The following is a 23,821-nucleotide window of genomic DNA, read 5'->3' as shown; positions in this document are numbered from 1 at the left end:
CTGCAGGACTGTGCACGGCTCACCAGGCCAGGCCTGTCCAGGGGTCCAGACCCGCAGACCTGCAGGACCGTGCAAAACTCATCAGGCCAGGCCTGCCCGGGGTTCCAGACCTGCCAGACCGTGCATGGCTCATCAAGTCGGGCCTGCCTGGGGTTCCAGACCCACGGGGACCTTGACTCTATCAGGTGGGAACCGCCCCGCGGGGCTGGAAAAGGAAGAGTGCGTTTTTCTCTTTCTAGCATGGAAGGATTGTTAAATGGACGGATTGTTAATTATTTATTTCCTCGTAGTTTTCTGTGCTTCCGTTTCTCCTTTTTGCCTCACCTGCTCTTTCCTCCTGAATCCTGATGATTTGGGTAAAACCAGTGGTGAGGTTACCTGGGAAGAAGCTGGGAAGCCGAATGTATGAAGAGCGGGGGTTCGGGTGGGGGCCATGGAGAGCCCAGGCCCGGGAGGCCTGCAGAGCCTGGGAAGAGGGAGGCTCACCCAGTGCAGGGCCTGGCCCCTGGGGGTCCTCCTGCAGAGGAGGAGGGAGGCTCACCCAGTGCTGGACCTGGTGCCTGGGGGTCCTCCTGCAGATGTAGCCATGAGGGCTGCTGGCCCCTCCACCCCCAACTTCACTGTCACTCCTGAATCCCAGGCCATCCCAGCCTCGTCTGGCCGTGTGAACAGTAGGTCTGAATTCCAAAGATCTGGGTCTTGCTCTGACTTTCCCCATTTGCTGCAGTTTGAGGAAGTAAAGAATTCTGTTGGAACCTTCATGTGTGTACATTTTAATTTTTAAAATAAGGGTAAAAACATTCCACCACTGCAGGTGACTGTGAAAATGAGGAGGGAGAGCTTTGTGGAAGGACACGGAAAATTGCTCTTAGAGCCAACAACTGCTGCTTCCTTCTCCCTGCACCCTTCAGACAGGCGCCGTTCCCGTCGACCCCATGAAGAGGCAGCATCATGCCGGGCGATGGGAACAGAGACTGCAGCGCGGACAGACGTTTGTGTTGCAAGCAAACACACACCTCCAGGGTAAATGTTTATTCCAGAGGCAACACCGTTCCCACGCCCAGCGAGTGTGCATTCTTTCTGGATTCAGAGCCCCACAGTTGTGTTTGTGAGTCATCAATGGTGAACGCTGGGGCCTTCTTGGGACAGGAGTGTGATCCGTGTCTCCGTTTTCAGGTGACAACACCAGTCCCCCACCCACCTCACCCCAAACAAAGAGGCCACTGATCCCGGCCGCACAGACACTGGCAGCCGGCAGCTATGCGGCCCCGCCTTTTCATTTATTAAGCAGAGATTAATAATGGTATATTTATGGCCTGTCTGCGGCCGAGCGACACTGTGGCATTGATTCACCTCTGACCATAGTCTTGCGGGAACAACGACGCTGTTGAGCTTGTTGCTAGATTTATCACTTGAGGAGGTGGGAGGAGAAGGGGGTTACTGCAAATAGAAAACGCACCTCTGGAAACCGTTATTTATGGGCTGCTCAGGAACTGACCCCAAGACATAGCCACGCAGTTTCCAGTAAGTGGGCGCTGGGACTGGCGGGGCCTCCCCAGGCGGTGGCCGTCGGAGGCTGTGGCCGGGAGGTGGCCCCGGTGCTGGCCGGGCCACACGAACAGCATCTGGGGCAGCCGCGCCCCTCCATCCCCAGGCCGCAGTCTGGCCACCCTGGCAGGGCATGCACAAGATTTACACATCACCGGCACCCACAGAGTCAACAGACCAGCTCAGCTTTGTCATTAGCGTCCCCACATGGCACAGCGGAGGGTTCCCACGTCACCTCCAGAATGTATTATGCAAGGGCTATTTCTGTTTTTCTGTATCTACTGAGAGGTTATGTCAGGCAGCCCATCAATGGAAAAACGTGAAAGCAGGTTGTGACAGAACGAATATTCAGCCCAGCCCAGCACTGGACACAGACTAGGAGTCCATAAAATATTAATCTTTGTGGGCCGATGGATTTTTGTCAGCTTCTGTGGCTTATTTATCTTCTTTTTTCTCTTTCTTTCTTCCTTTTCCTCTTTAAAAAAAAGAAATTTAAAATTCATGACATACTACCAGTTGTTAATGAGAAAGTAAAAAGTGTAAGAAGTATTCTAAAAATAGTAGTTAGCTGTTCTTTCTGTATTCCTATTTGTGATTTTTTTTTTCTTTAATAAAAAGAATCTTTGTGTTTGCATCCTGGCGGGTTTCACTGCACTGAAAAGTGGACTGATGTAATTTAAAGTCTGAAAAGTGGACTGATGTAATTTAAAGTTAGCTAATGTTTAAAAAGCGGTTCTTGCCCACACTCGGCATTTGCGGAGTCAAATGGAGGCTGTGCGCGTCCTCGCTGAGACTTATCTCAGGAAGCGCACAGGCACAGCGCTTGCCCTGGGAGTGAACAGGCAACAACAGTATGGTCTGCTCCCACGTCTGATGTAAAACACTGTAAAGCACAGTGTGGGAGCCTAACTGGCCAAAGCCATTTGGTCTGATTTCATCTGATTACCCCTCTGTGTCTTTTGCTTAATTTATTTTAAAAGAAAATCCACACGCTTTTTGTTTGTGCCGCACTTTCACTTGAACGGTGGTGCCCTGAACACATTCACAGATTTCGCTCCCAAATACGGCCCGAAAGCACCCGCCACCACCACCGGCTGGAGGCCGACCCTGCTCGGGAGCTTCTGCCTTCTGGAGTCAGTAGGTCCTTGGTCCTCCCCAGGGCACCTGTTTTCTGGGGACTGGGGCAGAAGATGCTTTTGCAAACCTGCAGACGACACCTCGCCGCAGGTGGCTCAGCAGGGTCTCCATCCCCTTCACCTGCTGCCTCTCCAACTCACAGACATCTCCTCGTAGCTGCCAAAACACCTAACTTCCAGACCCCAAGCCCATCAGGACAGGAGAAGCACGGCCCGGCCCCCAGAGTCCCATCACGCAGGAGACAGCCCCAGGATCCCTGCACCTTCCTGCTGTTTCCAGCGACGCAATGAGGCACCTGGCTTCCAGTGAGCACCACTCTCGGGCGAGGTGGGTGACGCTGGGTTTGCTTTTCTGTCTGTATTTTTTTGTTTTTGTTTTCTGAGGTGTGCCATATGATGAAAAGATGTTGGGTCCTTGGATGCAACTTTCAGTGGGAGAAATGTTTCATCCTGGGCTGTGATTCTGCAGGAGAACCAGGTGGTTCTTCTGACGAGACACACTCAGTCCTCGTTTTCGACTGTAAATGTTTCTGGGGCAAGTGTAACAGGAAATGGGGAAGGGAATAGGCCCTAAGTCATGGAGAATAACCTTTTCATTACTTGGAACTTCTGTTTCAAGAACTAAACATTTGCTGTTACTCATCCTGTCCTCAGCCACCCTCACGCAGACAGTCCCCTCCCTCCCCAGTATAACAAATATTTAAAAATTCACCCACATACCATATTGAATTTTTTCTATAAAAATTATAAAACATTTTACAAAAATTTGAAATAATTGGCTATAATATCTCATTCAATTAATAATTTTCTATGACACAAGGTCCATTTGGGACCTACTGAAAAGTAAGAAAATCAATCTACAAAATGTTTTTAAATGTTGTGATCGTCACTTTGGGAGGCTGAGGCAGGCAGATCTCTTGAGGTCAGGAGTTCAAGAGCAGCCTGGCCAACATGGTGAAACCTCGTCTTTACTAAAATACAAAAATTATCTGGGCGCACTGGCAGGCGCCTGTAATCCCAGCTACGTGGGGGGCTGAAGCAGGAGAATTGCTTCCACTCGGGAGGTGGAGGTGGCACTGAGCTGAGATCTCGCCACCGCACTCCAGCCTGGGCGACAGAACAAGATTCCATCTCAAAAAAATACATAAATAAATAAAAGTTATGATCGTTTGTGAGTACACAAGTGAAATTTTTGTAGGTGAATGGGTAAACCTTTATTAATTTAAAGTTTGCAGTCACTTTTGCTGTCCGGGAGCCAATAAAATTGTGTTCAGAAACATTTCCGTAGACTCTTAAAGAGCTCGTAGCAGCAAAAGAATCATGTGTGTAGTGCCTGCACCGCTGTCCGTGGCTGACCGCACCAGTGTCTCTGGCCCCTCCATAGGAGGATGGACGATGGCCCTTGAAGATCTGTTTGTCTCCACCTACCTAGAGACCTGCATTTTTCCTTACCTGGCAAAATGGACTTTGCAGTGCAATTAAATTACTGTTTCAAGCTGGGAATCTGCTGGTGAGATGGGGAGGTGACCCTGGCCCATCTGGGGGTGAGGACGCTGACACAGTCACAAGGCTTCTCATAGTAGAGAGGTTGGGGATCCAAGTTAGGAAAAGGAGCTGTGACCCCAGAACCAGAGGCTGAGGTGTGGTGATGGGGAAGGGGCCGGGAGCCCAGGATGGAGGGAGCCTCTCACGCTGGGAAAGGCAGTAAGAGGGATTCTCCCTGAAGGCTCCGACACCTGGACTTCAGATGCCTGGATTTCAGACTTGCGGCCTGCAGAACTATGAGGGTATCAATCTGTGTTGTTTTAAGCAGTGATTTGCAGTGATTTGTTACAGCAGCAATGGAAACAAACGAACAGTCCTAGGACCGTGATCGCAGAGGCTCCTGGGGTCTCAGGATGAGATGCGGGGCCCGCTCCCCCTCCTGCAGGGTCTCTGCTGGCCTCTGAGGATCCCTGTTCCAGACGAGGGGTTGGCTCACCTGCCCCCTAACTTGGCATCTTCCAACATGATGGATGTGGTGCTGCTCTCCAGCTGCTCAGAGGGCGAGGCCAGGACAGGGGCTGTGCTCCATGGATGGGAGTTTGTGGCCCAGTTGTGGGGAGTATGGAGAGAAAGAGCAGGGGATGCGCTGAGGTGCTGGGGACAGGGAGACCCCAGGCCGGACAGGTGCCCACCTGCAGGCTGTTGGGCACAGAGTGGGCTGTTCTCTAGGAGTGAGATGCCAAGGTTTCGAATGTGCCCAGCATTAAGGATTCAAAGATACCTAATATCAGGAAGATGGCCAGCCTAGGACGGATTAGGAATACCAGTAGATCTTTTTTTTTTTAAAGGTAGACTAAAAAAGGTGTTTCAGCTGTGAAAGATTAATACTGATTATAATCACCCAAGTGACTTGCTAATTATTTTCATCAAAACTGACCACAAAGGATATGTCCAGATGCCAGGGTAAAAACAGAGCCAGGCAGTTTTATTCACGGATTGTTCATCCTTTTATTCTTGGCTTATCCAGGAGTCCAGAGCTATTTTAAACAGCATCGTTAGAACCGTCTCTGCAAACACTGTCCTCTGGTGTGCTGGCCGTGGACAGGTCTCCGCCAAGTCGTGGCTCCTGTCATCCTGACTTAGATGCTGCTGTTTTAACACTGACCTCAAGGGACTGGTGGCTGGACCTGCGCGGCCGTCACTGCCCCAACCCAGCAGAACCCCGTGGGCGTGGCTGCACGCGTCTCCCACTAACGTTCAGCATCGAAAGTCGGGGAATCCACATTTATTGCAAAGTTCAAGACAGCTCACTGGTCTGGATATTCTGTTTTATGTCTTGACTACACACTTAAACTTGACTACACACTTAAACTCTATGAAAACAAGTTCTGTGTCTATTCTCTGAGATTAGTAACTCCCTTCTTTCATATCCACAGATAAGGGAAAAGTACACCGAAAATAAAGTTTGTAGGTAATTTCTAGGCCAGGCGCAGTGGCTCACACCTGTAATTCCAGCACTTTGAGAGGCCGAGGCAGGCAGATTACCTGAGATCAGAAGTGCAAGACCAGCCTGGTCAATACAGTGAAATCCTGTCTCTACTAAAAATACAAAACATTAGTCAGGTGTGGTGATGTGTGCCTGTGGTCCAAGCTACTCAGGAGGCTGAGGCAGAAGAATCACTTGAACCCAGGAGGCGGAGGTTGTAGTGAGCCGAGATCGTGCCACTGCACTCTAGCCTTGGTGACAGAGCGAGATTCCATCTCAAAAAAAAAAAAAAAGAAAAAAAAAGAAAAGCTATTTCTATACTTTGAATGCTCACTTTTTAATAATTCTGTTTGTCAGTATCCCAGAAGTTGATTCTATTTATGAAAAATGCACCTGACATCCTGAGAACACTGCAAAGTGTGCAATCTGGACTGGCCTCTGTGCACACAATTGTCCGGTTGCTGAGGGCTGCCCCGAGCTGAGCATTGCTTTGCGAATGTTGAATGAGCACTTACTCTATGCTTAGCTGCACAAGAGCCCTGAAGCAGTGTGGGGTTTGTGGAAGAACATGGGCTCCTCTGGTGCTCAGCGAGCCTCCACACTGGTGGAGAAAGACGAGTTTCCCCTGGTGACAAGGGAAATAAAGATGGGATGAAGCATCCGCCATGGGAACAGCCCCAGGGCTGGGGTCCTAAAGGCTGAGGGCATTCAGATGCTGACGCTGGAGGCCTCCTCAGTGAGGGAAGCCAGCGCCTGCACTGGTGGGGAGGATGGGAACACCTGGCCACAGAGAGAGGAAGGGAAGAGGACGACTCGGCACGAGGCTGGCTTTGAAACTTGATTGGGAGGGAGTCCAGCAAAAACAGGTAAGGAGCTAGGTAAGTTTATTCACTAATTGTTCATCCTTTTGTTCTTGGCTTGTCCAGGAGTCCAGAGCTATTTTAAACAGCATCGTCAGAACCATCTCTGCAAACACCGCCTGCTGGTGTGCTGGCCGTGGACAGGTCTCTGCCAAGCCGTGGCTCCTGTCGTCCTGACTTAGATGCTGCCGTTTTAACGCTGACCTCAAGGGGCTGGTGGCTGGACCTGCGTGGCCATCACTGCCCCGACCTAGCAGAACCCCGTGGGCGTGGCTTCACACGTCTCCCACTAACGTTCAGCATCGAAAGTTGGGGAATCCACGTTTGTTGCAAAGTTCAAGACAGCTCACTGGTCTGGACCTCGAGGGTGTCCCTGAGGCCCATCTCTCCGAGTGTGCATTGGTTGTAATGGAGGAAGTGAGTTTTCCTTGGATTCTGTCCTGATTTGACCTCATCATGCTCCAGGACACGGACAGCCCGGCTGGGCAATCAGAGATTGATGTCCTCGGGGAGCCTGCGATGCTCCTGCTGAGAGCTTCAAGGGCTCAGGAGGTGAAATGGCTGACTCTGGGGAAAATGGGCTCCTGGAGAGGCACCTTTGTTTCAGGGTGGTTTTAGGACTGTTTGGTGAATGCAGCAACCTCACCCAACTACGGCCTCAGGGCCTGGCTCCCCTCAGCCCCGCGGGGCTTTGATGGTGACCTGGGGACCTGTCCCAGAAGTTGCTGGCTGAGTACAACAGACTTTTGCTGACTGAAGGAAGCAAGGAAAAGAGTTTGGCTGCTCAGGACAATGACTGCATTTAATGACCTCTCCTGCTAGAAACAAAAACCAGTGGCTCAGGCCTGGGGATGAGAATCAAGTTTCACAGATGGTGGCGGGAGGAGTTCATTACACCAAGCACAGCCGGCCAGCGTCCTGCAGCTGCACACGATCCACGAAAGGCACCTCCACCTCTGGTCTCATCTCAAGGTCTGTCTCCGTCAGCTGGGAGCGAAAGGGACAACATTTACAAGCGTTCTCTGGAGACAGTGCAAGGTGCGTCCTGGAGCCGTCCGGGACAAGGGCTCCTGCGCCGGGTGCCTGATACTCCCAGTGCGACACTTGCATCCACTCCTTTGCTTCTGCCTGGATCTCTCCCCGACAAACTTTGTGTCAGAAGAGAAGAGGGACCTCTGGGGACATAAACATCATCGTTACCAAAACTTTAAGGCCACTTTTCAACAAAAAGGACATCTTTTAAAGACTTTCAGATCAGAAACAACGCTGTCTCAACCCTCCCATTCCTCCAACCCCAGATCTGTGTGCACTGCCATGCAGAATATATCAAATCGGACTTTTACTATGATAATCTGACTTTTATCAAAGAGCACTGAGAGGGGACAGCCTGACTGAAGACCACCCAACAGTTGATTTTTTTTTTTAAGTTTTTGAGACAGGGTCTCACTCTGTCACCCAGGCTGGAGTGCCATGATACCATCACGGCTCACTGCAGCCTCAGACTCCTGGGCTAAAGCGATCCTCCCACCTCAGCCTCCTGAGTGGCTGGAACCATGTGCCTGCATGTGCCCGCACCACACCTGGCTTAAGTTTTTTTGTTGTTGTTGTTTTTGTTTTTGTAGAGATGGGGATGGGGTCCTGCCATGTTGCCTAGGCTAGTCTTAAACTCCTGGGCTCAAGCAATCCTTCCTCAGCCTCCCAAAGTGCTGGGATTCTAGGCATGAGCCCCCACGCAGCTCTGTGGGAAGTCAAGGCCTCATCCCAGGAACACATGCCGGGGGGATAACCAGGGACACTGGCCCTGGTTTTCCACCTGGATCTGGGAAGGAGACATCACACAGCTCAGCGTCCAGGAGGCGGGGCAGCCCGAGACTCAGGCTCAGGTTTTCCACCTGGATCTGGGAATGAAGACATCACACAGCTCAGCTTCTAGGAGGGGGGGCAGCCCGGGACATGCGCTCAGATTTTCTGAGCTCACCTACCTGGTCTCTCCTCACTCACCATGTGAGCCCAGGTAACTTCCTGAATGCCTTCATGCCTCAGTTTCCCCATGTGCAATAGGAGTTTTGTGAAGACTAATTGAATAATAACTATGTCGGAACAAATGTATCAGCTCTTGGCACTTGGTGATGTAAACCATGACTCTTCACTGTTGTTATCATTTGATACTTGAGCTTATTGCCAAAGGTTTCTCTGCAGGAAGGTACAGCTCTCTCGAAGGCACTGAGCTCCGTTGGGGAACGTACTTCCCAACTCATAATTTCCTTCAATGTTAAAACGTGAGCCAGTTGCCTGTGACTTTATTCCTTTCATGCATTTGTGAGTTTACTTCAAGCAAATACAGGTAAGCTCTTCATGTTCATGTTTTCACACTTTCAAAGGCAACTCCAATTGTGATATTTTAGGCTTTAGTCAGTTCATGTTTATCCTGTCTTCAAATTGTTCTAATTTTATACATGTCTATAATAGTTATCTTAGGTTTCTAAATTACTTTTTATCTTTTTATGTTTTATAGCTATACCTTTTTTCATGATTTAAGTGCATTAATGCCTGGGAGTGACAGCTGTTTACAATTCAAATCTCACATTCTGCTGCGAACTCTCCTCCTCTGTGTCCGGAAGGTTCTATCCACGACTTCCCTTTTGTGCATTTAGTTATTGGCACTGCTCTTTCTCCCCTAAAATAATTCTAAGCAATTAGACTTGCTTGATTTCCCTTTAAGGACTTGAACTCACTTCCCCCAGCGAGTCACACTGGCTTACTTCGTCATTAATCTTACGTTTTAGTCTCCTTTCCAAGAACCTGCTCATCTGCAGTTGCCCTGTCTGTGTTGGAGTCCTTCTTGGAGATGGGGTCATTTTGATAAAGTCTCAGAGCAGAGGCAGTCACATGTCAAAGCCATGCTCCTCCGATGCTGAGCCGGTCCCTTTATCCCGTGCCCCATCCTCCTCTGTGTGAAGGACGAGTCAGACAAGGCCCTTCCGTGTACAGGACCTGACTCATAGCTCTGAAACCTCTGCTTCCTGGGCCATGTGTGGACGGGCACTGTCTCCTTGAGTGTACACTGTGTGGTTTTCATTCTTCCATCCGTGGCCTGTGGACCTGGGAATAGGCGACGTGGCTGCATCGAGCCTCTAATTGGCTTTCTTACCATAATTATTTTTATTTTTATTTTTTTTTGAGACAGAGTCCCGCTCAGTTGCCCAGGCTGGAGTGCAGTGCCACAATCTCAGCTCACTGCAACCTCCGCCTCCCCGGCTCAAGCCATTCTCCTGCCTCAGCCTCCTGAGTAGCTGGGATTACAGGCGCCACCACCACGCCCAGCTAATTTTTGTATTTTTAGTAAAGACGGGGTTTCACCATATTGGCCCGGCTGGTGTTGAACTCCTGACCTCAGGTGATCCACCTGCCTCGGCCTCCTGAAGTGTTGGGATTACAGGCATGAGCCACTGCACCCGGCCTACAGTAATATTTTTAAAACGGCTTTCTCCTGTTTTCTTTGGCCTGTCTAAACTTAAGTATCCATATTTCTGTTTTCTGTGTTTGGATACGTGTACATATACATATAATATTTCCCCCGTTTTCCATTTTCCTTCAATTTCCTAAAATTTGCCTTTCTCCCTTTATTTTATTTACTTCTTACATTATTCTTGTCAAGTACAATTGCTTTTGAATATAAAGTATTTTGGTTCATGATGTTCATGATTTTTCCTGAGATCCTAAAATTTTTGAGGAGAAATCCTTGTCTTCACTGATAAGACTATTTTATTTCAGTTCTTTTCTTTGCATCCCCCTTAACCAGTTTAATAGCATTTTGTCTTGATTTCATAGTATGCTAGGTTTTCATCTTTGTGACTATGCTGTGGTCATTTTTTACTCACTAGGCTTTTGAACTCAATTTAAACAGAATAACTTACCGGTGCAAAATATGGGGTCAGATGAGTAAGTTGGAATCAAAATTCTGCCGTGTTGGGCAAATTATTCACCTACATGTTGTGAAGTGTTGTGTTATTGCTCATTATTTATTCTTATTGGGTCTTAGTAAAATTATTCTTAGCATTTGTTAAAGAAAATAATATTCATCATTTAAAGACCAGACGGTTCGATCTAATGAATTTTAATAACACAACAAATTAAACCATGTTCACCCCATTCTGTAAGCGGCGCTGCCTGCCTTTCTGCCCTGGCACAATGTCCAGGTTTGGCCACCAGGGGGCACTTGAAACCTGCCTTTCGGTGCCTGGTCGTCGTTCCCTGAAGTGAAAAGTTGCCCTTCCGGTTATTTCCCTTCCTGTTTGTCTGCTTCCTGGGCTGTGTGGCTGCATTATCGGATCTCAGAAGCTTATGAACTTTAAAAACGGTAATAAGCCCTGCAAAAACCCCCTTTGTGCACGTTTTCAAAAATGTATTTAACATCCAAAAAGAATGTTATGACACTCACTGCCTCCACGAGTGAAAATGTGTGTGCACGTGTGTGTGTGCGTGTGCATATATGTATGCATCCGTGTGTGTGCATGTGTGTATGTATGCATCCATACCTGTGTGCATGTATGTGTGCATGTGTGTGTAGGTATGCATGCATCAGTGTGTGTTCATGTATGTGTGTGTGCATGTGTGTATGTATGCATCCATATGTGTGTGTGCATGTGTGTATGTATGTATGCATCCGTGTGTGTGCATGCGTGTGTGTGCATGTATGCATCCATATGTGTGCGTGTATGTGCATGCGTGTATGCATGTATGCATCCATACCTGTGTGCATATATATGTGCGTGTGTGTGTATGTATGCATGCATCAGTGTGTGTGCATGTATGTGTGTGTGCATGTGTGTATGTATGCATGCATCCATATGTGTGTGCATGTGTGTGTATGTATATATGCATCCGTGTGTGTGCATGCATGTGTGTGCACATGTATGCATCCATATGTGTGTGCGTGTATGTGTGCATGTGTGCATGTATGCATCCATACTTGTGTGTGCATGTGTGTATGCATGTATGCATCCATGTATGTGCATGTGTGTGTGTATGCATCCGTGTGTGTGCATGTATGTGTGTGCATATGTGTGTGTGTATGTATACAGCCATGTGTGTGTGCGTGTATCTGTGTGTACACGTGCATAGCGTGCATGTTTTTGTGTGCTTGCATGTCTGTGTGTGTGTATGTGAGTCCCAGATAAGCCATCAACTAAGAAGAAAACAGGCTGGCCGTTGTCTAGGGCCTGCCTTATATCTGCCAGAGTCCAGAGCCCATAATTCTTCCCTTTAGATTTCTGCCTTTTCCACAACTGGCACTGACCAGCAGAAACAGAAATGTGTTGTTAGGTCACCACCATCACCTTTCTGCTGGTCCACGTGTATGTTAGGTTCTGCTGCTGGCAGTGGTGTGGCAGGACGGGGCCGTCACTTGTGCAGGTCTGCGTCTCAGATGAACGAGGGTGAAGTTTTGATTAGGTGCCCTCTCCATTCCCTGAAACTCTGGAATTCTAGGCCTGTCTCTTCCTTCTTCCCTCCCTGCTTGCTTCTCTCCCTTCTTTCTTTTCTCTCCCCATCCCACCATCCCTTTTCCCTTTTTCTCCCCCTTCCCTTTACTCCCTAAATAAGTGTCTGAGGTACTGACCACAACACCATGCTCCCTGTGTCCTTTGGGAGTGTATTCAGAACTACAAGAAATCACTCCGTTCCTTCTCCTGTGTGCTCACTGGCCTTGATTCTTGCCATGGGAAGAAGGCAGGAACTGGACACCTCCATCATCCTCTCTTTTTAAACTTTCCAACGTCAGGACAGCACCCTTCCCTCCACTCTCACCTTCAGACTCTCAGAGGAAGAGTTATCTTCACCTCACGTTAGAACCTCTTCTCTGCAGCCAGGACCCGGGCATCTTCACATGTCCCCCAGAGTTTTCTTTCCACTCGACTTTGCGCCTCATCCCTCATGTTCACGTTCCATTTAGAGAGGAAGCCACACTGGCCCTGAGCCCCACATTGCTTGGTGTGTCCCATCACTGCTCCACTGATCTTCCTGTCTCCTGCTGAGACAGTGGTGTGGCCCCCGAAGCTGGGCTCCTGCCTTCCCTTGCCCCGCCCCCACACACCCTCCTTGAGGCTCCAAGAGTAAGAGGCTGTGGGCAGCCTCAGTCCTCTCCCATCTCCATCTGCTTTCAACCAGGAACTAATTCAGGCAGGGGCACCGCAGTGAACCCTTCCTGGCAGGACAGAACTCTGGTGTTGAAGACGAGGCACAACCACCCTCCACCAGCCTGGCTGAAGCTTCTGCAGAACCGTGCTGCCCTCCGGGTCCCTTCCCTGATCCTTCTCCCTCCCCAGGAGCCTGAAGCTCTCCCCAGCTTCTTGTGCTCTCTCTCCAATAAGTCCCTTGGAAAAAACTGATCCCATGTTTCAATTTGTTATGAATCTGCGTTTCTTTATGTCACAGAGCTTACTATTAACACTTGCTTTGAAGGAATAGTATACTAATTACAACATGGAGGTCAATCTCCACTGATTGACTTTTCTTCTGGGATTGGGTCCTTTTTTTCTGTTTCCTCGGTTGAAGGTTGTAAAGGTTTTGCCACTGTCCTGGACACTGACGGTCGTGTGTTCAGACTCTGGGTTCTGTTATATTCCTCCGAACAGTGCTCAGCTGTGTCGTTGCTGTTGTTGGTAGAGCAACACTCACTAGACTGGAAGCAAACTGCAGGCTTTGTCTTTGGACAGCAGGTCAAATCTCAATTCAGACCTTTCACTGGGCTCCTGGAGGTCTATCTGGCATGTGCATGTTTCAGGGGTCATCAGGTATTAGGGCAGAATTTATACACAAAATGTGTGGATGCCCCTCTCTGTCTCTTTTTCCCCAGATTTATCCTCAATGTTTTTGTGTCTATGGTTGCCCCCAATTTTACCCTTTGGTTCTTCAGATGAGAAAGACTGCAAGTTACCTACTGGAGTTTTACTGCCTCACGTGGCCCACTGGAGCCTGGCCTTGGGCTAGAAGCTGTGAAGCTGGTATATTCACTCAGTGCCAGCTCCTCTCCTCCAAGTGCTAATTCTGGCCCAGAATCTGCCTGCTTTGGAGCATGATGTAAACTTGTCCTCCTTTCATGCTACATACAGGCCACGGAAATGGGACACCCACCCCAGGGTGTTCTGGGACCAGCTTGCATTGATTTGCAAGAGTCATTGTTAAACATTCTGCAATTTCCAAGTGGGCTGTTCAATCATTTGTAGCTTGAAACCAGAAATTCATTAAACATGGTGGGACTATTTATACCATGGTACTTGACAAACTACAAACCAGGTCTCTCTCTCTCTCTCTCTTTTCTTTTTGTGGGGAGGGCAATTAATGAGTACACTACTATCCAAGACATATACCACTTTATTTCCTCAAATGTTGACTCCCATTCAGGACTTGCCAGCTTCTGGTTGTTCTCTATTCCTCCAGATAACTGTTATATGTCTCTCTCTCTCTCTCTGTGTGTGTGTGTGTGTGTGTGTGTGTGTGTGTGTGTTAGGAGTATGGTAGTAGTTCTACAAAAGAACAACTACAAAGGAAAACTCATAGCTGTTATCTCAAACGAGGTGAATAGGCTCTGATGGGAGCCTTTCAGCCATTAGTATAAACAAAAACGGTTTCAATGTATCCTCAATAAAAAAATCCTCTCTCTTCTTTCTTAGACAACGTGTGATCTCTGTTCCTATGACAGACTCTTCTGATCCAGTCATCTCTACTCATTCCTTAGGTTAATTTTTGGCCTGATCAACATTAATGCTCATATAAGGGCTTTTCATAATCAATTTGTGACAACACAATTAATATATTGAAACATCTATTAAAACTGAAATGCATTTGTGCCCATCTATAGAGAGGGAAGTTTCTTACATGTTCTTTACAAACACTAGCTCGTTGGTTACAAGAAACACTTTCACATTTTCTAATCCCAGAGGCTATTCACCAACTCTTATGTTTTGTTGAACATAAGCTTAGCTCATCGTGGCAAATATACCACTTACTCAATCATTCCTTCAAAACAATTTATTAACTGCTTGGATAATAACCATGTAAACAAGTATATTCATAATTACAAGAACTCGCATGTCATGAAGTAAAGAAACTGCGTGATGTAATTACCCTAATAATAGAGAAACTCATTAGAGAGTGTGTTTGTAGAAGGTCCGGCTGTCCAAGTAATATTTAAGCTAATACTTAAAGGATGAGAAGAAATTGTTCACTAAGGAGCTGAAGAATAAAGAAGTAAACATTCCAGGCATAAGGAACCTTGTGCCAAATTCCCTAGGATAACAAAGAATTTTTTGGCATGTCAAAGTAACTGAAAGAAGCCGGTGTGGATGGATTTTAGTAATCAGGTGATAGTGATATGGAAGGGGTAGGAGTGAAAGCAGGAAAGGAAAGGGTGCCACATAGAGTACTGCAGACCAAGTTAAGCCAAGAGCCTGTGTTTTATACATTGCAATGGGGAGACATTGAAACAGCATAGTCAGGAGTGGCAGACCTAATTCATAGGTAAAAAGATAACTGTGACCTGAATTACCAGCGGATTAAAGAGGGGAAGAGAGGGCAAAAGAAGAATCCAGGGGGCTCACTGGGAGAAGCTAAGGCTGTGTAGGTGGCAGGTTTTCGTGACTTGGACTCGGGTTAGGGCAGTGGAGATGTGGAGATTCCTGACAGTTGAAGATCCTGGACAGGCTCAGTGGGCTGTGTCATAAGAAATACGTTCTGGAGGCTGGGCGCAGTGGCTCACGCCTGTATTCCCAGCACTTTGGGAGGCTGAGGCACTCAGATTACCAGGTCAGGAGTTCAAGACTAGACTGACCAATACGGTGAAACCCTGTCTCTACTGAAAAAAACAAAAATTAGCCAGGCGTGGTGGCAGGCGCCTGTAATCCCAGCTACTCGGGAGGCTGAGGCAGGAGAATCACTTGAACCCGGGAGGCAGAGGTTGCAGTGAACTGAGATCGCGCTGCTGCACTCCAGCCTGGTGACAAAGTGAGACTCCATCTCAAAAAGAAAGAAAGAAAGAAAGAAAGAGAGAGAGAGAGAGAGAGAGAGGAGAGGGAGGGAGGGAGGGAAGGAAGGAAGGAAGGAAGGAAGGAAGGAAGGAAGGAAGGAAGGAAGGAAGGAAGGAAGGAGAAAAGAAAAGAAAAGAAAAGAAAAAAGAAAAGAAAAGAAACGTGCTCTGGGAAGGCATGACTTGCTGAATCCTTAAAAACGTCTGAACGTGAAGATCAGGTAGAAGGCAACACACTTGCTGTGACAGCGTAGAAAGGGCAGATAGAAAGGTAGGGAAACAGGTCCTTGGCTTCAGAGCCGTCTCGTCTTCCTCCGTTAGGGAAACAGGTCCTCGGCTTCAGAGTCGTCTCCTCTTCCTCATTTCCAGCTGGGTGTCCTGGAGGAAACATTGGTGATCTGATGGTGGGTTGCAGGACAGTGGAAGGCAGAGGATGCCATGAGGATTTCCAGCTCATGCGACTTGCTGGAGGATGGTGAATTGAAATTAGAACTCTTAGAGAAAGTGGTTTCTGAAAAACAGCCTGAAGATGTACACTTTTTATGTGTTGAGTTTCAAATGCTGGTAAGATATTTTAGTTGGAAATGCCAAGTAGGTGATTGAATATATATAATTTGGGAACTCTAATGTGTGATCTAGCCTGGAGGGAGAACTTTTGGAATCAGCATGCAGATGAGATTTAAAGCCGTGGGGGTCCGTAAAATTACCCTGGTAGTGGTCTTCTCAATTTAATGCATATTTCTGGTGATTTCTTTTCCCTTACTTCAATCTGCAATTCACCAGGTATAATTGGCTGAGTAGTGACCCCAGAGATGCGTGCAGGCCAGCATCCTTGGAACCTGGGAATGTGAGTTTGTTTGGAAAGATGGGATTAAGTTCAGGATCTTGAGATGAGGTCATCCTGGGTCATCTGTTGGGCCTCAGATCCAAGGAGCAGTGTCCTTGTAAAAGAGAGTCAGGCATTTAGACACCCAGAGAAGTGGAGGGAATGTGAGGACAAAGGCCATGTGCTGAGAAAAGCCCACAGGAGAATGCTGGCAGCTGCAGGGGTGAGAAGAGGAGGGAAGGGGCTCCCTCCTGACCCCTGGGGGAGTGCAGCCCTGCTGGAAGCCACAGGGGTGAGAAGAGGAGGGAAGCAGGGGTGAGAAGAGGAAGGAAGGGGCTCCCTCCTGACCCCGGGGGGAGTGCAGCCCTGCTGGCGGCCACAGGGGTGAGAAGAGGAGGGAAGCAGGGGTGAGAAGAGGAGGGAAGCAGGGGTAAGAAGAGGAGGGAATGGGCTCTCTCCCGACCCTGGGGGTAGTGTGGCCATGCTGACTGACACCTCCGTCCCTGGCTTTCCCCCTCCAGAACCGCGAGGCAATGAATTTGTGTTGTTTAAGCCAATAAAGTTGTGTAATTTGTTCTTGGCAATACTAGAAACTCATATACCAGCTACCAAGTAGGGTCTGAAAGTCCTTATTTTAAACTAGAACCCCAGGTGATACTGGTTAGTGGATCACCGTTGAAGAAATGCTGACCTAGGGAGATACTACACGATTAAGTTTTGAAGGGCATCAGAATTAAACATTTAGGAGGAGAGAAAAAGAGGCTCCAGGACTTGCGAGGCCCAAGATGAGACACAGAGAGAAACAGTACTTGGCTCCTAGGCTGTTTTTGTCTGACTCCAGCCACATAATTGCCCCTTGGAAAAACAGTCTGGAAATGACTGGGTTTGCATCGTGTTTTCTGTTCTTCAAGCGTTTTGACTCTGTCTGGATTTGTAACTAAACAATACCAGCAGGTGAAAGCGGTCACACGGACTGAAACCCAAACGATCTTCAAAGGACAAACGTGGTGAATCCTCGAACTGGCAAAGGAAGAAGTAAACTCTGGCCCCGCAAGCTCACGCGATGTGACACTGCGGCCCCTCCTTGGCGCACTTGCCACTTGGACGCTCTTTTTCAAGCTGGGAACATGCGCTTCCTCACAGCTGGAGCCATTCCTTCCGCTTCTTCAAAGGATTTTCTGAAATTCCAACCCCCACTCTGAAATTCTGTTTAATAAACTACCACAGTTTCACCTTCTCACCCTTCCACATGAGTAGCCTCTCCAGTAAGACTTGTCCCTAAAGTTGGGGGCTTTGACCTGAGTTTCTACACCAGGGGAGCACTGGGGCAGACTGGACCACCCACCCTAAGTGACCTGCTCACTGTCTTGATGCCTTGTTCGGGGCGAGACTGGTGACTTTTATCTTCTATCTTCAAATTTTCCCTGGATCCAAGCTGGACTGCATAGCAATGCTCCCTGCCCTCCTTCCTGAAACAGCTCATCTTTGTCCTGGAAAAATGTCACACTTGAGGCACTTTGGCCTTTGGGAGGAACAAGAGGGAAGACGGGAACCTCCTTTTTCTGGAGCTCCTACTCTGACTAGGACTGGTTGGCCGGTCAGTTTCACTCTCTGTTAAGCACCGATCTGCTCCGTAGTGAACCCCTCGTGGATTTTATACACTGGAAAATGGTCTCTTGGTACATTACTTCTCTTAATGTTCTTAACTTTGTCCTTCACTTAAAAGAAATCCTTAATTTTGAGGTATCGATTATTTTAACTTTTGTTCTTTGGCATATGATTTTAAAAGTCTTTTTATCGCAAACTTACAGATATTCTTATACGTCTTCTTATATCATCTTTAACGTTTTTACCTTTCACATTTAAGGCTTTCATGGACCTGGCATTCATCAAGTGTTATGAGGTGGGAATCCAATTTTTTTTTTTACATTCTAGGATTCAGCCACCTTCAATCTCCCTAACAGTTTCTAATAGTTTTGACATTTGTTCCTTACCAATCAACCTCCTTCTCAGCGATCTGACGTCTCCAGGACTGAACTTGGAGGAATTTCCCTGTAACCTGTGTTAGTTTGCTATCCTGTTGGAGGCTGGACGTTAATAATACCTGGGCTCATATTTTTTGACGGTGTCATTCTTTCTTTTTCTCTTGATGTTTTAAGCCTTTTGTAGAACTCAGGATTCCCAGCACCAAACCTCACCTATGATGATTGAAGGTGATAAGATCCTTCAATGCCTTTATCCAGTGGTATTAACTGCATTCCCACCCTGTGGTGAATCTCACGCTTGGTGATGCAGGGAGAGGAGGCGGGGAGGGGAGGACCCACGGAGAGCCTGGAGGCTTGGGTGGGCTTAGGGGGGCCTGGTGCACTTGGCCTTTTGGGAAGTGCGGAAGCCCAGGGAATTGGTTTATTCAGGGACCTGGCCCTGTGCCCAAGTGCCCTAAGTGAGGAGTCCTAGGCTCTACGAGTCTCCATCTCTGAGGGCAGGTGGCCAGACATGAGTGTTGAGGAACTGGAGGCACTAGGGAGGTATCATCCAGGGTTCTTGCTCACTGGGCCTTTGCGTAGCAGTGGGGAGAGAACGGGCCCAGGCAGGACTCACCAAAGACCCATGGGAGCTGCACAAAGCATCCCAGGGCCCCAGCGCTCCCTGCCTTCCAATGTGGATGGCAGGAGGGGGATTCTGAGGACCCTCTACATGGACCAGCCTTTCATTTTTCTTTGCATCTTTCAATGGAGTTAAAAGGGGAACCTTCCTACCTCCATTGAGGACAGGGGCTCCTGCCTTCCACACACCACGGAAACCCTCAGGGCACTTGAGGACTGACGTCCAGTAGGGGCCAGCACCTGCTCCTGGAATGAATTAATCAGCAAAATCATTGCAGCCCCCACATTATTTTAAATAAATATTAAGGTGTTCTCTAATCTTTTCGCCTATTTTAGTTATTCACAGTGCATCACCACTATCTGAAATCTCCTTGACTAGTTGTCTAGGTGAATGATCTGTCTCTCCCACGAGGACATACACTTTATACTTACAAGGTCCTGTCCATCTCGTTAGTCCCTGCTTCTTCCTGTCTAAAACAATACTGAGCCTGTGCTAGGAGCTCAGCTGCTATTCGGGTCAATGAAAGGTATGAAGGGGTGACCGAATAATCATTTAACATAAGAAGGTAGGACTCCAGGTGCCCTTGGCGATCCTGTCATTAGCGGAGTCCTTGTGGAAAGAAATGTAGCAGTGCTAAGTAGAATTAAGCAGGTAAAAAAAACAGTTGATTTGTTAGGTTAATCCCTTGGCAATGACTCTCAGTTTATTTTATGGGCACATTCTTATTTTATTTCTTTATCATTTATGAGATTCAAACTATTATGAAAGCCTTGAGGACCCATTTAAAATCACCTCCATATCCACAGCCATAGCAGAATATGACAATAGATGTGCTTCATTGAATCACAAACTGCCACACTAACTCCGCTGCCCCACACTGCGACACCGTTGCACCCCCACGCTGGGAGCTCAGTGACAATGCCAGTGTCGTGCACCTGTAGTGCAGGGAGTGGAGGCTGCCATGTCTTCACTGTCACGTACATGGCAATGCCACAGGCACGGCCATTGCTATGACATGCTACACAGCAGAGAGACGAATCCCAGCAGTGACGCGGCACATCTCAGAAGCGTAGCTTTGAGTGAGAAAGTAAAAAGCAGGATATACCCCATAGCACAAAGTTGTTTCTATAAATCAATAAATCAAAACACTCTCGCAATAAACAGCACTGGATCCCCCACCTGTAAATATGCATCTCCAAGCACACATCTGAAATGCGACGGGGGAAAGGGATGAGTGAATGGGACAGGAAGTGGGGTGGGGGAAGCCACAGGGAGGAGATTAGAGACAGAACAGGAACTAACCATGGGCTGTGGTAGGGGAGCAGGGCCAGGGTCTCCTCCTGCACCCGGGGCCTGCAGCACCCCCACTGACTGGGAGGAATGGCGTGTGGCAGGGAAAGTTCAGTTCCTCTATGAGATAACTCGCTTCCATTAGAAAGGATCTAAGGTCTCCAGATTGGAACCTTCCCCAGCAAGCGGCAGTATACACAGGTAAGCACTTTTGTATTTTCTAAATAAACTAACAAAACAAGCTGTAAATGGAGATATTGTTCTCAGGGGGAAAATGCCCCATTCTTAATAGCTTGACTTTTGGCTGTTCCATTTTGATGGTTTATAATTCAGTTGAAAACATGTCCTGTCATATTGGGTTATGGCCAGGGATGGGAAGGTAATTTTCACTGGGTCCTCGAGTTCCTCATGTTTTGAATCTAACAGATGATCGTGGAATACAGATGTGACCATAAGATGAATAGAGAGCTACAGTCAAAGAATTAGCCTGACGACTCCTCTTCTTAGCAATTAACTATTGTGCAACAGAAAATGACTATTATTCAGTTAACAAACGAGGCCTAAGTGGAGTATGAGCTCTGCACACCAGGAAGCTCTGTATGAATTCTAAATGAGGACAAATGTAAATCTTTATAAAAATTATCATAAACAATTTGGGTTCATAATACAACTATACATTATGAATGAATACTAAGTATTTCAACTTTTGTTAAGAAACTTTTTATCATCCATTAAGAAATGAAGGTAATAGACAATGATCAATAATAATATCCGATAACGAGGTCAGCCTCATGCTTGCTTTTGTATTCTGGGCTAGCCTAAGGCAGACGTGTAATCACCTTGCATTTCTTTTTGTTTTTCGGGCCTTTTCTAGGTTTCCCTTCCTTTCCTCCTGTGTGCTCCCCTGCTGCCCATACCCAGCATTGACTCTGCTGCCTCTCCCCTCCCAAGGCTGAGGGACCCTGACCGCAATCATGTCTCAGACTCTGGGCTGCCCTTTTTCCTCTCTCTGTCTTGGATTTTATTTTCTGCTTTCTAAAGTGTCATCATCGTGCATTTTTTTCTGAGGTCATACTTTTCTGGTGTCTAATGGAGAAGAATTGATAATGATACTGAAGAAAACAGTATCTGCCCAATTGGGTACCATAAGTCAATTACTAAATTAAGAACTTTACCTATATTATCTCATGATTACCTCTATGGGAGAAAATATTCTTCCTACTTTACAGGTGAGAAAACTGAGACTCAGAGAAGACAAGTCACTTGGCCAAAGACACACAGTCAGTTAATACAGGAGCCAAGTTGAATGCACACTTGTAAGCATTCTGTTAGAACACCAGGCATTTAAAAAAATGAATGCATCGCAAATGGTTCGACCAGAAAACCACGTTGGTATGTATTCTGTGTGTGTGTGTGTGTTTGTCCATGTGTGTGTATATCATTATATATACATATACGTATATAGGGATTGGCTATAGGGACTTGGATTACACAACTGTGGGAACTTCTAATGCAGCCTATGTCAGGCTGTTGTTATCAGACTGAACCTGACACTGGGTCTTGAAGTTGAGAAGCTAGGCATTCAGGAAGGGACGATCACAGGCCTGAGCTGGAATCCCATTGGGATGAGCTGAAACTCATGTCCGTTCCTGTTGCCTCTGACTTGAGCTTCCTGCAGAAGCTGCCCTTTGCTAGGGCATTCCACACACATATCTAGCCTGAAGGCAGAAGAGCTGAGAGAGAATCCAGTTTAAAAAAAAAGAGCAGTTGCAGGACCAGTTGTTGCTTCACACTGATGCGGTGAATCAGTGGATCAGCAGCAACACGTGTGAGCTACTAAATGTAGCTCCATCTTCTAAATGTTTGTTTAGACTGAAACTTTTTTCAGTCTTTGTTCCAAGTCTCAAACAAACATTGTCTTGTGGTCTACCTTAAAAAGATGCATACGAAAGGTGGATTCAGAGAAATGTCGTTCTGCCTGGCTATGTCAAGACATTTTAAAGTCACTAATCACATGAAACAGAACTCATGTCAGAGTAGTGGGGACACCTCTAGATCTGGGGACACTCTTGCTGGATCTCAGAATTTTGTTTCATGTGAGTTCCCACAGCCATGCTTTTGCCACATGTCTTTCAACTTCAGAATGATAAGGTCTATAAATTTTGAAAGCCAACTTTATTTCTTACAGAGGGTTAGAGCCTATGAGGTGCGACAGGCTGGGAAGTATAGCCTCTGGCAGGGACCTTTAGCAGGCATTTCAAAAGAGAAAAGGTGAGACAGGAACTTATGCTGAAGGGGTTGGCTCAACACACATATTCAACAGATTATAGGAGGAGCTATGAATATTCATGAAGGTGTCCCGACCCATGTTTATTGAACAAACATGTGTATTACATATGACCCATGTTTACTTTGAGGTGGAGACTTAACATTCAAATGCATTAAAATTAGGCCTTATATGTCACAGTGTGAAGTGGGGACAGATGCTGTAAACCAGCCGGAACCAGTCCAGGGTCAGTGACCTTCTCAACAGGATAGAGGTATTGAAATCAGCCTCTTGTCAATCAAAGCCATAGTTATGGCTGGTGGAGCAGGCGGTCAGTCCACGTTTCATGATTGGTGAGCTGCAATTGCTTCAGCATTGCTTATCTCTTGGCCAGTGCTTGTTTAGCTGCTAGAGAAAAATAAAAGCCTTGTGTTGGTAAGAACATAGTTTACTCTGGAAGTGTAGGGTGCGTGACTTTGCCCTTTCCTGGCATTGCTTTAGGTCCTATTGATAACTTGGTGTTTTATTGCCACAAAGAATCAGTCCTGTCAATCTTAGGACCTCTATTTTAACCTTAGTGCTGGTTGGCTGTTGTGTCTAAATCGCAAAAGGGAGTGGGTATAGGGAGGCAAGTCTGACCTCCCATACCACCAGGGCTGAGCACTAACATGTAAAGTTTTCTCTGGGGTCCCCTTGGCCAAGAGTGGGTGGATTAGTTGCAGGGGGCTGAGGATTTTATTTTTAGTTCTCATGCCATATTTCTTTACCCATTTTTTAAATCATTAGCATATTTCAAAACTTTTCTTATCTAAATGTATCTATCTTTGAGAATATTTCTATATCTCCATGTTTATCAGGTTTTTTTTTCTTCTGTAACGTGTGATCTTCCATAAATCCCACCCAGCAGAGTTTTCATCTCAAAATATTGTTTTCTCTTCTGGAAATTTGATTTGGGCCTTTTTGAAATCCTCCATATCTCTTCTTAGCTTTTTGAACACATGGAGCACAGTTATGATAATGTTTTTAATCATCTTATCTGCTATCTGTACATTTTTATCAATTGTGGAGGAGTTCTGATCGCCTTTTGTCTGCATCATAAAACACATTTTCTTGCTTCTCTTGATGTCTGGTAATTTTTGTCTCAGTGCTAGACATAGTTATTTTTCTTATTGGGTATGGGGACATGTTTGCCATCCTATTCTTGAGCTTTTCTGGGAGAGGCGGTAAGTTACTTGAAAGCAATTTGATTCTGAGCCATTTGAGTTTTGCTTTGTATATATCTTAGGAGAGAC

At 47.0% G+C, this 23,821-nt stretch overlaps 1 long non-coding RNA gene across 1 annotated transcript; it reads left to right on the top strand.

Annotated features, from left to right (window-relative positions):
* Positions 1-10,805: 10,805 nt before the first annotated feature.
* LOC141410200 (uncharacterized) lies at positions 10,806-15,385 on the top strand. Its single transcript, XR_012434371.1, has 2 exons — positions 10,806-10,875; positions 12,684-15,385. It is a non-coding gene; the product is annotated as an uncharacterized lncRNA (long non-coding RNA).
* The last annotated feature ends 8,436 nt before the right edge of the window (positions 15,386-23,821 follow it).

This window comes from Macaca fascicularis, chromosome 4 (assembly GCF_037993035.2).
Source record: "Macaca fascicularis isolate 582-1 chromosome 4, T2T-MFA8v1.1".
Lineage (NCBI taxonomy): Eukaryota > Metazoa > Chordata > Mammalia > Primates > Cercopithecidae > Macaca > Macaca fascicularis.
The sequence above is the reverse complement of the archived record's forward strand: the minus strand, read 5'-3'. Positions and strand labels throughout refer to the sequence as shown.